Raw genomic sequence first — 17,004 nt, 5'->3', positions numbered from 1 at the left:
GGGCGTGGGATGCCTGGGCTCCATCCCCTGGGATGTCTGAGCCGGAGGGTTTGGGGCTGGCAGGTGCCTCCCATGTCCTGTGGGTCACGGCCCTTTGCTGCACTCCCCAGCTGGGTCTGTGGCACAATTCCTGTCAGGGCAGGGACAGGGAGTCCCTTTAGCACACGTGCCAGGGACCTGCAGCAGCCAGGGCCAGCTCCCAGGGGACCTTCCTCCCCTGGCAGGAGCCTGCGGAGGGACAAGGTGACAAACGCAGTGATGGAGTCAGGACCACGCACAGGCCCAGGGCTTCTCCACCCCTCCCAGCCCAAGCCCACCACATACCCAGCACATCCCCCAGGATGCTCCCAGCACAGGCAGCTCCTCTGTGCAGATCCCAGCCCGCTCCCCTCCAGCTCCCTTAGGTCACCGATCCTTTGGAGTGGTCCCCAAGCCCCTTCCCCTGCCTGGCTCCATTCGGGATGTGCTCCCCTCCACCCTCAGCAGCGACACGAGCCCTGTGCGGGGCACATCAGCACCACCACAGCCCAAAACAACCTGTGGGCACCACGTGAGACCTTGTCCCCACACGCCTGGCACCCCCTGTGAGCAGGGCTGGGGTCCCACAGGGACAGGGTGTGGCCCCCTGCGTGTCTGGCTCCGGTGACAGGGACACAAACCCTGCCCAGGAGGCTCGGGTACCACAGCACTGGGGCTCTGCACACCCACAGCAGCACTGGCTGGGGGCTGCTTCCACTCTGGACACTTCTGGCTCCCTGGTCCTCACCCAGCACCTCGGGGTGCTGAGAGCAGCACTGGGTGCCCTGGGCTCGTGCTGGCAGCCCTGGCTCTGAGCAGCCCCCTGGCTGGAGCAGGGATGGGTTTGCAGGAGGCAGGAGCAGGGGGGCACATCCCACACAAGCATCCCCAGCTGTCCCTGCCCCACGGGGTGACAGGCTGGGGTCACCCTGGGGAGATGAACCCTCACAGATTTGGCCTGGGGGAAGAGAGGGGGTGAGGATGTGAGTGCAGAGAGGAACCCAGTGAGAGCAGCCCTGCAGAGAAGGTTCTGGTGGGTGAGGGTGGACGTGAACCAGCTGCAACAAGGAGAAGAGGCCAGCAGGGCAAGGGAGGGGATTCTTCCCCTTGGCTCTTGTGGGACCCCACCTGCAGAGCTGCCTCCAGCCCTGCGATCCCCAGCACAGGAGGAACATGGACCTGTTAAAGCTGGTCCAGAGGAGCCCCCGGAGCTGCTCCAGGGCTGGAACCCCTCTGGAGCCAGGCTGGGAGAGCTGGGGGTGCTCCCCTGGAGAGGAGAAGGCTCCAGGGAGAGCTGCGAGCCCCTGGCAGGGCCCAAAGGGGCTCCAGGAGAGCTGCAGAGGGACTGGGGACAAGGCCTGGAGGGACAGGACACAGGGAATGGCTCCCAGTGCCAGAGGGCAGCGCTGCGTGGGAGATTGGGAATCAGGAATTGTTCCCTGGGAGGGTGGGCAGGGGCTGGGATGGAATTCCCAGAGCAGCTGTGGCTGCCCCTGGATCCCTGGCAGTGCCCAAGGCCAGGCTGGACACTGGCACAGTGGGAGGTGTCCCTGCCATGGCAGGGCTGGGATGGGATGAGCTTTTAGGTCCCTCCCATCCCAAACCAGCGTGGGATTCTCTGACACTTGCCTCTCCTTGCTGACCTGCAGCTCATGGGACGCCACCCCAGCTCCCCGTGCCTCAGTTTCCCCACGGAAAAAAGGCAAGATGCAGAGCCCAGGGAAGAGCCCCAGTGCACAGCACAGAGATCCTTCCCCCAGCCCTGCCCAAAGGCTCGGGGCTGCCCAGGGGCTGCTGGAGAGGGGAGGAACCTCCCCAGCCCCTTCCCAGCTGCAGGACGGGCAGGAGGACGAGGAGGGGGAGGAACCCGGGGTACAGGGGAGAAAGTTTGGTGCTGTTGTGGTGTACAGTGGAATACTAATGAAGAGGCAAGAGAGCTCCAGCCTCATCTATCATATTATGTAATGGCTTACTTCTCTGCACTTCATTTATTTGGAGATTGCTCCCAGGCTGGCTCCTCGCCAGCAGCCACCAAATCCAAGTCTACAGAAATCAATCTCGCACTGACTGATTAAGCCGTGTTTAGAACTAATTGCTCCTTCGTGTGTGGGGAGAATAAATTACGGGCTTTAATTTCACATCTTTAAAATGCAACTGCAGGTATGGGCCAGCCATTAACCCCTTCCTGCACGGCTGGGGAGGGCGCCCGGGGGGTGCTTGGGACACATCTGCCCAACCAATGCTCATCACCTTCGAGCAGAGCAAATCAAGCCCTGGAGAGCCTTCTCGGCAGGGAGAGTCCCCCTGGCCCTTCCAGCACCTCCTTAAGGCACAGGATGATCCAAGCTCCCATCCACGACCCAGCCGCGCTCAAGCAGCAGGGACAGAAGCGCAGCCGGCGGTTGGGCCAGGGCCAGCAGCCAGCTCAGCCCCGGGGCGCTGCCCGCACCCACAGACACAGGGGAGCTGCGGATGCCGAAGCTGGGCTGGCTGGAGCGATGCCCAGTCACTGCCGGGCCCCTGGCAGAGGTGGGGACCCCCCCATGGCCACAGTCCCTCCCTGCCAGCACGGGAGGCTGGGGATGCTGCAGCCTGCGCAGCAGGGATGGAGCTGCCACGCAGAGCACGGGGACAGGGGCTGGGCTTTGGGGACGGCTCAGCTGCATGGGGGTGACATTCAGCGACCTCTGCCTAAGGCCCCCTCCCACCCCAGATGGAACAGAGGGCACCCCGCACCCCCCGAGGCAGGGGACAGGGCTGGCAGGGTCAGGCTGCCCGAGGGACAGGAGGGAAGGGGAGGCTGCGGCTTCTCCTGCAGCCGAGCTTCATTAAGAGCCAGAAGACAGCAGCAATTAAGCGCAAGGTGCAGCACGCGCGGCTCTCTCCTCATTAGCACCCCGACACGCTCGGCTGGCCGCGGCTCGGGGCGCACGGAGCAGGGCGGGGGGCTGCGCTGGGGCGGGCCAGGAGCTGATTAGCAGCGGGCCGGCAGGGACCTGCCTCGCCCCGGGCACGCAGCGTCCCGCAGCCCCCAGCCCCGCCGGCAGGACGCACGGCTGGGGATGCACCGGGGACAGCCGGGCTGGCAGCCCCCGTGCCAGCAGCTGCCTTGGCAGAGGGTGCTCTGGGGTCAGGAAAGGACGGTGGCAGCCCCAGAGCGCCCACACGACACCTCTGACACAACTCCCTGCCCTGCACCACGGCGGGGCTGGCCGTGCCCTGTGCCGTGCCCTGTGCCATCTTGTCTGTCCCCATGTCACCGCTGTCACCCCTGCCTGTCCAGCCCGCTCCAACGGCTCAGCCCCTTGCTGGTAACGCGGTACCCGAACCCCAAAGAGCACTGGGCGAGGGCATCAGGCCCCAGCTCACAGCCAGCCCGTGCCAGGGGTGACACCCAGCTTGTGCCAGCGGTGACACCCAGCCTGTGCCAGCGGTGACACCCGGCCCGTGCCAGCGGTGACACCCAGCTTGTGCCAGCGGTGACACCCGGCCCGTGCCAGCGGTGACACCCTCTCTGCGGGCCCCAGCACTGCCCCGCAGCACTGCCGAGGGGACGGGGACGCTCTGGGGGTGGGCTGGAGGTGCCATCAGGGTTGCAGGTGCACCGCACCCCCTGCTCAGCCCCGGCTGGCACCAGGGCAGGACGAGGCTGAGCCCGTGCCAGCCCCCAGCCACCAGCTGCCGCGGGCTTTGCCAAGCTGGAAGGCCCCGGTGCCGTGCCGGTGCCCGTCTGGCGGGGGCTGGTCCTGCTGCGGGGCCTGAGGGGGGGCTGTGGGCACCCACAGAGCCCCTCACCCCCCCCAGGAGCGCTCCTCCGGCGAGCCTCATTGTCAGGGGAACAGGCAGTGTGAAATCGGTCTGATTAGCAATTAGTCCCATTGTAAAAGGATTAGCCGGACCCATTGTTCGCGAGAGTGACTTGACTGTCAATGGGCATCTGGCAGCGATGATGATGATGATGATGATGATGATAATGACGATGCGGTGGGAGGCGGAAGCCATTCCCCGAGGCCGGACTCCCGAAATGAGCATCGACCCCCCGAGATGAACCGGGGACCCCGACATGAGGCACCCAGAGGGGTACGACCCCCGAGACGGGCAGCGCTGCCCTTGCCCGCCCCAGCTGCAGGTCCCAGGCTCCCCCCCAGCCTTGGGGTGCCCACGAGTGTCGGGGTGCGCGGAGTGGGGCCGAGCTCCCCTCTGCGTGCCCTGAGGAGGGCAGCGTGGGGGGAAACGAGAGCATTTCGAGCAAGAGCAAGCCCTGGGAAGAGCAAGCAAGGCGCTGTGTGGACATGCCCATCCCTGTCACATCCCTCTCTGCTGTCCCCACCAGCGTCCCTGAGCTGTCCCCGCTCCCTGCTCTCTGCCCGGCACCAAGGGTTTTCCAAACAAATTCAACAATCCCAGCCGTTGCTCACACACCCCACACCCACAGCGCTGCTCTCAGAGCCCCCGCGGGCCGTCTGTCTGTCCGTCTGTCTCTCCAGGCTGCTGGGCCATCCAGCAAAGGAGCCCGTGTGCTGTTACCCGACGGGGACTCTCACACTGCTGCGAGGAGGAAGCGGGGCCGGGGCCAGGGCCGCTAACGAGAGCTCTGCCAGCAGCGCAAGGACGGCTCCAGGGGTTAATTGATGCTTATTCACTTCTTGCACATAAAAATTGCCACTGCTGCGGGAAATATTCCAGAGGGCAGAGGCTGGTGACAGCCTCCATGGGGCTTCATCCCTGGGGATGCTGTACAGGGAGGGCGGTGGCATGGGACAGTCAGTGGTGACACCGCCAAAGACAACGTATTCACCCCAAAAACGGCTCTGCCTGTGGGCACCAGCCACGTCCTGGCAACACCCCCGGGGCACGGGCAGCCCCAGAGCCCGCACTGGTGTCACCATCCTGCCCGGAGCAGCCGGTGGCTGAGCACAGCCCTGGCACGGCCGCCCCGGCTGGGGCCCGGGCCTGGCGGGCGGGTGGCAGCTGGCACGCGTGGCAGCGGTGCCCACACGCTGGGGACAGCAGGCTCGTGACAGGGACGGATGGCCCGCGATGGCAGGAGTGGATCCCCGTGCTGGGCCACAGCAGGCAGCTGCGAGAGAGCCTGCTGTGCCTGCGGGGGCGTCAGCCCACCCCGACCCACATCACCCACCCCACACCTTCCTGATCCACATCACCCACCCACAACATTCCCATCCACATCACCCCACCCCACGTCAGCCCCACACCATCCTGACCCACATGAGCCCCACAATATTCCCATCCACATCAGCCCACCCCACACCTTCCTGATCCACACCAGCCCCACACCATCCAGCCCCACACCATCTCTCCCTGCACAGGTGGGTGAACCCAGCAAGTGGAAGCCCACGGAGCCAGGCAGAGGTGGCTGTAAATGCAGCCCAGCGTGTCCTGGGGTTCCTCCAGCCCCACGCTGCATCCCACGGGCCTCTCTGCTGTGAGCAGCCCTGTGAGCTCCCCACGTCCCTGTGGCCCCGGGCACACCGTGCCCTGCTGGGCAGGGGCAGCCCCAGCACAGGGCTCCTGGACAGCCTCAGCACTGCCGTGCCCCACAGCTTCTCAGGGTGCTGCTGCCCCATAGCAGCCCCCTCCACAGTGCCCTGTGGCCACCCGGCCACCCCACGGCCGGCCCTCGGCACTGCCCCACACACAGCCCCCACAGCAGCCCTCTGCACCACCCCACAGCGCCCACGCTGTGCCCCACAGCATCTCAGAACAACCCCCCTGCACTGCTTCATCGGCTCCTTGGTGCCCTGTGGCAGCCCACAGGCAGAGCCACTCAGTGCCCCCCAAGCTCCCCAGGCCCCCGCAATGCCCCATAAGCCCCCCGATCCCTTCAATGCCCTACAAGCCCCCCAAATCCATCAATGCCACATAAGGCCTCCAAATCCCTCAATGTCCTGTCAGGTCTCCAAATCCCACAATACCCCATAACCCTGCAGCCCCCTGCAATATCCCATAACCCTGCAGCCCCTCACAATACCCCATAACCCTGCAGCCCCCTGCAATACCCCATAACCCTGCAGCCCCTCACAATACCCCATAACCCTGCAGCCCCTCACAATACCCCATAACCCTGCAGCCCCTCACAATACCCCATAACCCTGCAGCGCCCACAATACCCCATAACCCTGCAGCCTCCTGCAATACCCCATAACCCTGCAGCGCCCTGCAATACCCCATAACCCTGCAGCGCCCTGCAATACCCCATAACCCTGCAGCCTCTCACAATACCCCATAACCCTGCAGCCCCCCGCAATACCCCATAACCCTGCAGCCTCTCACAATACCCCATAACCCTGCAGCCCCCCGCAATACCCCATAACCCTGCAGCGCCCCACAATGCCCCATAACCCTGCAGCCTCTCACAATACCCCATAACCCTGCAGCCTCTCACAATACCCCATAACCCTGCAGCCCCTCACAATGCCCCATAACCCTGCAGTGCCTCACAATGCCCCATAACCCTGCAGCGCCCTGCAATACCCCATAACCCTGCAGCCTCTCACAATACCCCATAACCCTGCAGCCCCCTGCAATACCCCATAACCCTGCAGCGCCCACAATGCCCCATAACCCTGCAGCCTCCTGCAATACCCCATAACCCTCCAGCCCCCCGCAATACCCCATAACCCTGCAGCCCCCCACAATACCCCATAACCCTCCCCAGCCCCTCGCTCTGTCTCAGCCCCCCAGCAGCGGGTGATGGCCGGGTCCCGTCTGCCGCGTCCCCCTGGGGATCCGGGACTGTCCCACCTCCCCGGCTCACCCTTGCCCGGGGCCGGAGCCGCGCGGTGCCTGCGGAAAGGGCACGGCAGGGGCAGGGGCAGGGGGAGGCAGCCGCCCCCCGCCGCGGGGGTCTCGCCGGCGGCGAGCGGAGGCAGCGCATTCGGGTCAGCGCTCCGGCTGAGCGGAGCGGGGCTGACGCGCCGCTAATTGAACCAAATGCCCATTAGAGGAGCGAGGGGCCGCGCCCGCCGGGCCCCGGAGCAGGTGGCTGACACGCGAGGAGCCCGGCGAGGCACGGCCCGAGCATCCCCGCCTCCTCCCCCCGCGCTCCCAGCGCCGCCGACAGCTCATTAGGGAGCGCTAATCACCCCCGAGGTGTGCGCGGAGCCCAGGGACAGCCGGGGCTGCAGGCTGAAGCCTCCCTGAACGCCCCCTCGGCTCCTCTGTGTGTCCCCCCTCAGGGGTCCAGCCTGGCCTCCGTGGGGCACTCGGATGCACGGTGCCGCGTGGATCCGGACAAGCTCCGCGCCCTGGAATGCGGGAGCGGGGTCCCACCACGGGGCCAGGCTGTGCCACCCCTGCCCACGTCCTTCTGCCATTCCCGGCGCTGGGGGTGGCGTGTCCCACACCAGCCCCTCCTGGAAGAGAAGGTCCGGGGAGGAACCAACACCCTGACCCTCTGCCAGGACCCACCAGCCCCATCCTGACCCCCAAATCCAGACCCGGCTGTGGCTGCCTGGGCTCCAGGCTGGTTTAGAACCAGTGTGGGTGCTGTGGAACTGGCTGGGTCCCTGGGGCGATGCCCAATCCCTGCCTGGCCCCGTGCTGCGCATGGCCCTTCTCCACCGCATGTCTTGGTGGTTCTCAGTGGGTCTGACCTCACTGAAGCCCTGGTGCAGCCCCCAGTGCACCCCCGTGCAGCGCCCCTTCACCCCTGGCACGGGGCTGCCCCTCACCGCCGCTGTGCCCCTGGCAGCTGAGGTTGTTCCACAGCTGCCCCAGTGCCTCCCTTCCCCTGCTCACCACAAGCAGTTCCCAAACTCCCCAGAGACATGACTGACACCCATCCATCTACCCACGGCCCCCAACGCCCCCCGGCAGCCCCCCCATGCCCAGGGCACCCCCACACTGCGGCCTCCCTGCCCCTGGCCTGGCACAGAGTCCAGGGGGACACCCTGCGGGGTGCTTGGATCAGCACCCAGGGGTGAGACCCCCTGCACCCCCCAGCCAGGAGGGAGCTGGCAGAGGGCACAATGGCCGCGTGGGGACACTCCTCATGCCCAGGTTGTGTCGGTGCGTGTGGCAGAGGTGGCACACGCGGCCCAGCATCCCTCTCCCAGCCCTGGGACTGCTGCTGTTGCCATGGCAGCCGCTTTATTTTAGCCAGCTGCCATCGCGCCACCACGTCCCCTTCAAAGCCAGGAGCATCCTCCCTGCCCTGGGGAGAGCCCAGGGAGCACCTGCAGAGCCCATCCCTGTGGAACGGCCCAGAGGGGACACACACGGCACCAGCATCTTCTGGGTGGTCGGTGGGGCTCACACCAGCTTGGCCACCAGTGAGGCGGCTGAGGGGATGGGTCAGAGAACCACGGAATCACCCAAGCCGGGAGGGACCCACCAGGATGATCCAGTCCAGCTCCTGGCCCTGCACAGACACCACAACAATCCCAGCCCGGGCCTGAGAGCATCGCCCAAACGCTCCTGGAGCTCTGGGCCACCACAGCCCAGGGGGAAGAGGATGGAGGGAGGGAGGGAGGGATGGAGGGATGGATGATGGATGGATGATGGATGGATGGATGAGGGATGGATGGATGGATGGAGGGATGGATGGATGGATGGATGGATGATGGATGATGGATGGATGGATGGATGGATGGATGGATGGATGGAGACAGAATTAGGACTGGTACTGAGTGATTTTGGTGCTGGGGGAACACCTGCACGGTCACTCCAGCTACCACAGCCTGCACAAAGACACCCCTGGCCTTGGGCTTCTCCTGATGGGGCCAGAACAGCCCCAAACCCGCCTTGGCTGTGCTGGGGCTCTGTGTGACACCCTCTCCCCAGCCACAGCAGTTCCCAGGCTGGTCCAGCACAGCTGGGAGAGGTCCCATCACCCCACAGTGCCTGCCCCACCACCCCGAGGGTCTGCACTGCCGTCCTTGAAGGGGTGACCTGAAGGGGCAGGAGAGGAGCCCGGGGGTGATGAGGAAGGCGATGATCCCAGTGCACCCTTCGCAGGTGCAGAACCACACCTCTGTGAATCCCCCAGCACCTCCCCCTGCCCCAAAGGGCTCGTTAGATCAGAGCAGGGCTGTGGATAACGAGCAGGCACACGCTCCCCTCTGGGGACACGGGCAGGGCTGGGGAGCTGGGGACCCCCCATGGGACTGGGGGATGTTTCAGGAGAGCCCAGCCTTGCCTGCAAGGGGGCAGGAGCCCCACGGAGCCGTGGGCACACAGCGCCCAGCTGCAGCTCACTGTGGCACCAGGAACCTCCCGGTGCCGCGGTGATGGTCCGGCCCCACACCCTCGCTGGCTATGGGGTCACTGCCTGCAGGGACAGCCAGGAGCCCTGCCCACCTCCTGCCTGCCACCCTCGTGTCCTTAAACAACACCCCAAATCCTCTATCTTGACTCACATGTGCTACTATACACTAAAACCCCAAATTCTGAGTTTCTGTGATTCCAACACCTGCCCTGGAATGCTGCCAGGAGGAAGGGGGTTAGGGGGAAGGGGGTTAGGGGGAAGGGGCTGCCCACCTCAGCCCTGTGGCCCTGGCACAGGCACCCGCTCACCCTCAGAGCTGGAGGCAGCTGAGCCAGGGCACCTTGCAGTGTCACCGGGCACAGCGCTGCCCTGGGGCCCTGTGCCAGCTCCCAGAGCCCGCCCAGCCCTCTGCCAGCCCCACGGCGATGCTGAGGGTGGGCTGTGGGGCTGAGCAAGGGGGAGCACAGGGTCAGACTCTGCCCCTCCCTTCGCAGCAGGAGCTGCAGCCCCAGCTCGCCCGAGGGGCCGCCGCAGCCGGGGATGCTCTGCAAGGTGCCCACACCCACCTAAGGGACATCAGCCCCCCGCCTCTGGGGACAAAAGCCACCCTCAGCACCCCCTGCCCGCCCAGACCCCCCTGAACAGGTGAGGCCGGGTCAGATGCCTTGGGAAGACCCTCTCCACCAGCAGGAGCTTACCCCATAACGCTCTAATGACACCCCAGAGCTGGCCACCAAAATAGCTGCAGTAAATCACCCGGAGCTGCCGTGCAATTTTTGCATGAAATTACAGGGTTTGTTGTTTTGTTTTTTTTTTTTTTTCCCCCTGGGTTCAATTTCCTCCACACCAAGTTCTCACCGCAGCCAAATCATTAAAGCAGCCGCACTCCCTTCTTTCTCCTCGGGTACCACTTCATCTCCCCGCTGGCTGCCCCCCATGCTGCTGGCACCGGGGCTGGCTGGGGACAGCGAGTGCCCCAGCGCTCCTGTCTGTACCCACACCCAGAGCTGCTCCCAGCCCGAGGCAAGGCACATCAAATCCTGCCAGGGAGAGCCCGGGGAGACCCAGCACCCGCCAGGGATGCAGGAGGGGCCCCAAGCAGGATGCTGAGCCCCCGTGGGGGGTTCCCACCCCAGCTGGCTGCTGCCATGAGGGAAGCTGCCCCCCTGCTCCTCACCGCCTGCGGGAGGAAGGGAGGAGCAGCAGGACTCGGGGGGCAGCCCTCCCGTGTGGGGCCGTGAAACACCATCTCTGGGTCACCTGGGCACACAGCCACGTGCCACCCTGGTGTCACCGTCCTGTCCGAGCGCGCGGAGCGACGCCGCCCCCCGAGCTGAGCTGAGCTGAGCTGAGCTGGGACCCCAGAGCCGGGGCGGGGAGCACAGCCCCATCCTCCCCTGTCTGTTCCATGCAGGCTGTTCTGATTTCCAGCCTGGCAGCTGCCTCAGAGCCGGGCTGTTCCCGGCGAGGCGGGGAGGGCCGGGCAGGGAGCCGTGTCCCCGGGCACACGTGTTCCCCGCGGGTTCCCTACGTGTTCCTTCCCCCTCCGTGTTCCCAGGGCCTCGCTCTGCTCCGGGGGTTCCCTGCCTGCCCCCCATCCTCAGCTCAGCCCTGGGGAGCAGCCCCACAGGGGTGCCCTGGCTCCCTCTGTGCTGTGGCCTCCAGGCACGGGGCTCTGGAGGGGCCATGGAGCAAAGCCAAGCGCTCTGCTCCACGCTGTGTCCCGCCAGGACTCCCACAGGGCTGCGATGGCTGCCGGAGCAGGGACAGGCTCCCCGTGCCCCCAGGGCAGCTCCTGCAGATGAGGAGCTGCTTTGGCCGTGCATGGAGTGAGGCCTTTTGCTTCTCAGAGTCAGAGAATTTCAGAATGGTTTGGGTTGGAAGGGACCTTAAAGCACATCCCATCCCACCCCTGCCATGGCAGGGACACCTTCCACTGTCCCAGGCTGCTCCAAGCCCTGTCCAGCCTGGCCTTGGGCACTGCCACAGCTGCTCTGGGCACCCTCTGCCAGGGCCTCACCACCCTGCCAGGGAGGAATTTCTTCCTGCGAGAGATTCCATCCCACCACCAGCAAGCACAGATGGCAAAGGCTGGGGATAACTCAGGGCTCTCAGCCCCGAGGGGGATGGGAACAAGAGGGGTGGCCAAGACAGCGAGGGACATCCCCACCACCAAATGCCCTTGGCTGAGAGATTCCTCGTGGAACAGTTTTACTCCGAAAAAATGATAAAAAAATCCCAGTTGCTCAAGCAAACCGATGTTTGTACCAGTCTGCAGGTTTCAGGCCCAGAGGGCGGAGCAGGGGAGGGCTCAGTGATGCCTCTAAGGGGGAAAATCCTCACCACGGGGACCTGCTGCACGGAAACGTGGCGAGAAGCACTGTTTAAAAAACATCTCTGGAAATAAGGAGCAGCTTCCAGCCAACGTTGGGGCCGAGTCCATCTGGTCAAGCCCATGGCACCCCGGCAGGGCTCTGGGCTGTCCCTGCTGTCCCCAAGCTGCTGTTGGGTGCTGAGAGCCCAGCCTGGTGCAGCACACAGCTCCTCACTCAGCCCTGGGGGAGCCCTCAGCCCCTGAGCTGGGCCAGCTGCCCCCAGCCAGCCCTCGAGCCAGAGCCTCCCATGCCAGCACACGCTGAAACCCTCCAAAATCCTGCAAATCCTGCTGGAGGTGGTGCTCCCAAAGGGGTCTGTGCAGGATGGGAGGGCTGCCAGCAGGGCTGTGGCTCCCCAAAACTACCCCGGAGGAGCTGCTGCTCCCAAAACCACCCCGGAGGAGCTGCTGCTCCCAAAACCGCCCTGGAGGAGCTGCTGTCCCCAAACACACCCCGGAGGAGCTGCTGCCCCCAAACACACCCCAGAGGAGCTGCTGTCCCCAAAACCACCCCGGAGGAGCTGCTGCCCCCAAAACTGCCCCGGAGGAGCTGCTGCCCCCAAACACACCCCGGAGGAGCTGCTGCCCCCAAACACACCCCAGAGGAGCTGCTGTCCCCAGAACCACCCCGGAGGAGCTGCTGCCCCCAAACACACCCCAGAGGAGCTGCTGTCCCCAGAACCACCCCAGAGGAGCTGCTGCCCCCAAACACACCCCGGAGGAGCTGCTGTCCCCAGAACCACCCCGGAGGAGCTGCTGCCCCCAAAACCGCCCTGGAGGAGCTGCTGTCCCCAGAACCACCCCGGAGGAGCTGCTGCCCCCAAAACCGCCCCCGAGGAGCTCCTGCCCACGCTCAGCTCCCAGCCCAGCGCACGGGGCACAGCACAGGATCCACGGGGGAATCCTGGCCGGCGCCGCGCTTGCAGGCTCCGATTTCATCCAAACACATTCCCCGGGCAGGGCTCAGCGCTGCCGCCTCAGCAAGGGAATTTCCTGGCTCTGCATCCACTGCTGGAGGAAGCACTTTGGAACTGCCCATCCCGGGAGGCTCCCAGCCTCCCCTGCCCTGGGATCTGAACTTGCTGCTGCGGGGTTTAGGGGGTGTCTGGTCCCCCCGAGACGTGCACTGGGAGCGGGGGACATGCCACCTGGAGTGGGACGGGGCGAAGCCGTTCACAGAGCACAGGGGGGCACACGCTCAGCGCACTCACCCCTGACGGGCTCATGGCATGGAGAGCACCATCAGCTGCAGGCAAACAGCCCAACCCCAGCCTGTAGTGGGTGCTTAACCCCGCTCACCAGTGCCCTCCTGCCAAGAGCAGTTACCCTGAGGTGACCAGGAATGACCAGCATGTCCTGGACACTCGCCAGCATCCCTTGGCTACTCTTCCCCTGGGAACACCCGCTGCCCACAAGCCCAGACACAGACCCCAGCCCTGTGTGCAGCCACAGGGTCCCCAAGCCTTGCTCTTCCTCCCACCCCCGAGCTCCCACGCTGGGCAGGGCCACGAGGCACCCGCAGCGAGCAGAGCGTGGGCTGAGCTCTGTCGTGACAGGCAGGGCTGCCTGCTCCCCCAGCTCCGCCAGGCTCCCCCAAATCTGCCAGGCTCCTGCCTCATCCTTCCATCCCTGCCTTCCAAAGAGCAGCTCTGGGGCTCGTCAGCGTGTCCCCCCGTGGGCCCCCACGCCAGCAGCGCTGTCGGGTGGCGAGTGGCCGAGGGCAGCTGGGGACCCCCGGTACCTGCCTGCCGGAGCTCCCGGGTGCTGGGTTACCCGGGCAACGGGGATGACATCGCAGGGGATGCAGGGAAACTCGGCCCGAGGTGTGCGGGATGCCATCGCCGTTGCCAGGGAAACAGCAGGCGACATCCTGCAGGTGAGGTGGGTGCTGGGGTGGGGGCCCAGCGCAGCCCAGCTTCACCTGCCTGCCCTCCATGCCCTGGGGGCTCTCCCATCGCCACCCCCCTGGGGACTTTCCCCTTGGGGACGTTGCCACCCCGCCTGGGGCTGCTCTGCTGGGCTGCTGGAGCAGGGACAGAGAAGCCACAGCGCCCCGGGCCTGGCTGGGCACTCTGCTCCCTGCCCCACCGCTGCTGGGTCTCCAAAAACAACACCCAGGACACATTCCTCTGCCTGCAGCTCCCCCCTTCAGCCCACGGGCGGGGGCTGGCAGCGAGCCCACCCCATGGAGGGGACCTTTGCATCCCCCGTGCCACCTTCAGCTCAGTCACAGCCTCTGCTTTTCCCTCCGAGGGCTCAGAAGCACCAAGAACGCCCCAAGGTTTTTCCCAGCGCCCCAAACTCTGCCACCAGGGATGCGCCCTGACCCCGGGCAGGGCGTCCCCCCGCCTCTGAGCGCTGTTTGATCACACGGGGTGGCAGGAAAGCCACAGCCACATCCCCCGGAGGCCCCTGGGCTGCACCTGCAGCGGCTGAGGCAGGACACAGGGATGCAGGAATGCTGCCAGACCGGGCACAAATCCAGCAGGACCAGGGGTAGCAACAAGCCAGGGGCTGCTGGAGCAGCGCGGTGCAGCCTCGGCTCCCCGAGCACGGCTCTGGGAAGGACTCAGCCGGCACAACCAGCCCGAGGAGGAGGAGGAGGAGGTGGGGAAGCAGGCAGGCACCCAGGGGAGGCAGCGGGATCCCTGTAGGCTGCTGCAAAGCAGCAGGAACACAACAACCCCCTCCCGCCCGCCCTGGGGGAGTTTGCCACCCGAGGCGGAGCCGTTTTTTACCTGTAATGGCAAAAATTACATCAGCCGGAGCTGCCGAGGCAGCCGGCCCCGGCGCGGCTGGAGGGAGGATCCGGATCCACCCGCGGTGCCACGGCCCCATGGGACCAGCTGCCCTCCTGGAGGAGGAGGTGGAGATGCTCTGGTCCAGGCCCTGCAGCACCCCCAGGACTGTTTTTTATTGCTGATGGCTCTCTCCGGAGCAAGAGCCCCCAGCAACCTGTCCAGTGATGCCTTGGGCTGTGGGGTCAGCCATCGCCGTGGCAGGAGCTCGTGGGGGTTTGTGTCTCAGCCAGAGGAATCAGACAGTTGGAAACTAAAATACCAAGGAAAGGTGTCTGGGCGGGAGGTTGTCACAAAATGCCCAAAAACGGGCAGAAGGAGCCAGAGCACCAGAACAAACCAGCTCTGGTCTGCAGTGCCAGTGCCCTGGACCTTGACCCAGGGGCTTGAACCCATCCACAGCCCCCTGGATGTTAATTTTAGGGTGCTCCTGGGCGGTGGGGGTTCCAGCAGGGCTGGGGCGGGTGCCAGGGCAGGGGACTGAGGATGACAGGGCACAGGGAGGAGGTGTGGAAGCAACGGGAAGTCACACATCCCTGCAGGAAAAGCAGCTTCTCACGTTTCCTCCCCTCTGGCAGCCCATCCTGAGGGGTCTGAGCAGCCGGGGTCACACCTCAGCACCCGCCAGCTGGGGCTCCCCAGGCTGCGGGCACCAGCCTGGGCACAGCGCCCTGCCTGAGGGTCTTCCCACAGAGGTGGGGGCGGCAGGACACCCCCATCCCACCGATGCCCGGGGGTCCTGGCAGCCCTTCAGAGGCCGCCCCAGCCCGCGGGGCCCCCAGCCGACCCCGGCTTCGTGACACGGAGCTGTAATTGAATTAGCCTGAATTAGCCGCTGCTGCCCGGGCAGCGCCGCCTGCAAACCACGCTCGAATTCCTGGGCACGGTGCCCGCGGCCTTCCGCACGCCCGGCAGCGGGGCAGCCCCGGGGGTCGCGCTGGGCCGGGGGGCAGCGCTGCTGCCGAGCCCCCCGTGCCCGTCCCCCGGGTCAGCTGCGCCCGTGGAGCCCGAGCCAGCCCGATCCTGCGCCAGCTTCCTCCGCTACAGAATGTACCGAGGCCGCGGCGGCCGCGGCCAGGGACACGATGTGCTCCCCGCTCCGGGCCCTGTTTTTCCTGGCCGGGCTCCTGCTCCGCTGGCGGCCGGGCTCTGTGGCTCAATGCAGCTTTTGTTCGCTCCTCGCTCGCCTCCTTTCACACCTCCATCCCGCCCCTGCAGCCCTCCCGGAGCCCTCTGGACCCCGCCGTGACCGTCCCCAGCCCTGGCTGTCCCCGGCTGTGACCGTGCCCTGGCCTCTCCTGCGGCTCCAGCAGCGCCTCGATGGGATTGTCCCCTCCCCAAGAGAGCGGTCACGGCGCTGGCAGCGCCCTGCTGAGCACCAGCTCCCACACGCCAACGCCCAGGAGGGAGGAGGGGGCAGTCCGGTCATCTGTCCACAGGGCCACTGTCCCCCTGTCCTGCTCACAGGGCCATTGTCACCCTCACCCTGCTCACAGGGTCACTGTCCCCCTGTCCTGCTCACAGGGCCATTGTCACCCTCACCCTGCTCACAGGGTCACTGTCCTCTCACCCTGCTCACAGGGTCACTGTCCTCTCACCCTGCTCACAGGGTCACTGTCCCCCTGTCCTGCTCACAGGGTCACTGTCCCCCTGTCCTGCTCACAGGGCCATTGTCACCCTCACCCTGCTCACAGGGTCACTGTCCTCTCATCCTGCTCACAGGGTCACTGTCCCCCTGTCCTGCTCACAGGGCCACTGTCCCCCTGTCCTGCTCACAGGGTCACTGTCCCCCTGTCCTGCTCACAGGGTCACTGTCCTCTCACCCTGCTCACAGTGCCACTGTCCCTCTCACCCTGCTCACAGGGTCACTGTCCCCCTGTCCTGCTCACAGGGTCACTGTCCCCCTGTCCTGCTCACAGGGTCACTGTCCCCCTCACCCTGCTCACAGGGTCACTGTCCTCTCATCCTGCTCACAGGGTCACTGTCCCCCCTGTCCTGCTCACAGGGTCACTGTCCCCCTCACCCTGCTCACAGGGTCACTGTCCCCCTGTCCTGCTCACAGGGCCACTGTCCCCCTGTCCTGCTCACAGGGTCACTGTCCCCCTGTCCTGCTCACAGGGTCACTGTCTCCCTGTCCTGCTCACAGGGTCACTGTCCCCCTGTCCTGCTCACAGGGCCACTGTCCCTCTCATTCTGCTCACAGGGTCACTGTCCTCTCACCCTGCTCACAGGGTCACTGTCCCCCTGTCCTGCTCACAGGGTCACTGTCCTCTCATCCTGCTCACCGGGTCACTGTCCCCCCTGTCCTGCTCACAGGGCCACTGTCCCCCTGTCCTGCTCACAGGGTCACTGTCCCCCTGTCCTGCTCACAGGGTCACTGCCCCCCTCACCCTGCTCACAGGGTCACTGTCCTCTCACCCTGCTCACAGGGTCACTGTCCCCCCTGTCCTGCTCACAGGGCCACTGTCCCCCTGTCCTGCTCACAGGGCCATTGTCACCCTCACCCTGCTCACAGTGCCACTGTCCCCCTCACCCTGCTCACAGGGTCACTGTCCCTCTCATCCTGCTCACAGGGTCACTGTCCT

The 17,004-nt window shown here is 65.7% G+C and overlaps 1 protein-coding gene across 1 annotated transcript in view; it reads right to left on the bottom strand.

Moving 5' to 3' along the window:
* Nucleotides 1–17,004, bottom strand: part of LOC120763246 (forkhead box protein O6) — a 38,603-nt gene that overhangs the window by 3,921 nt on the left and 17,678 nt on the right.

Source organism: Hirundo rustica, chromosome 25 (genome assembly GCF_015227805.2).
Source record: "Hirundo rustica isolate bHirRus1 chromosome 25, bHirRus1.pri.v3, whole genome shotgun sequence".
NCBI lineage: Eukaryota > Metazoa > Chordata > Aves > Passeriformes > Hirundinidae > Hirundo > Hirundo rustica.
The sequence above is the reverse complement of the archived record's forward strand: the minus strand, read 5'-3'. Positions and strand labels throughout refer to the sequence as shown.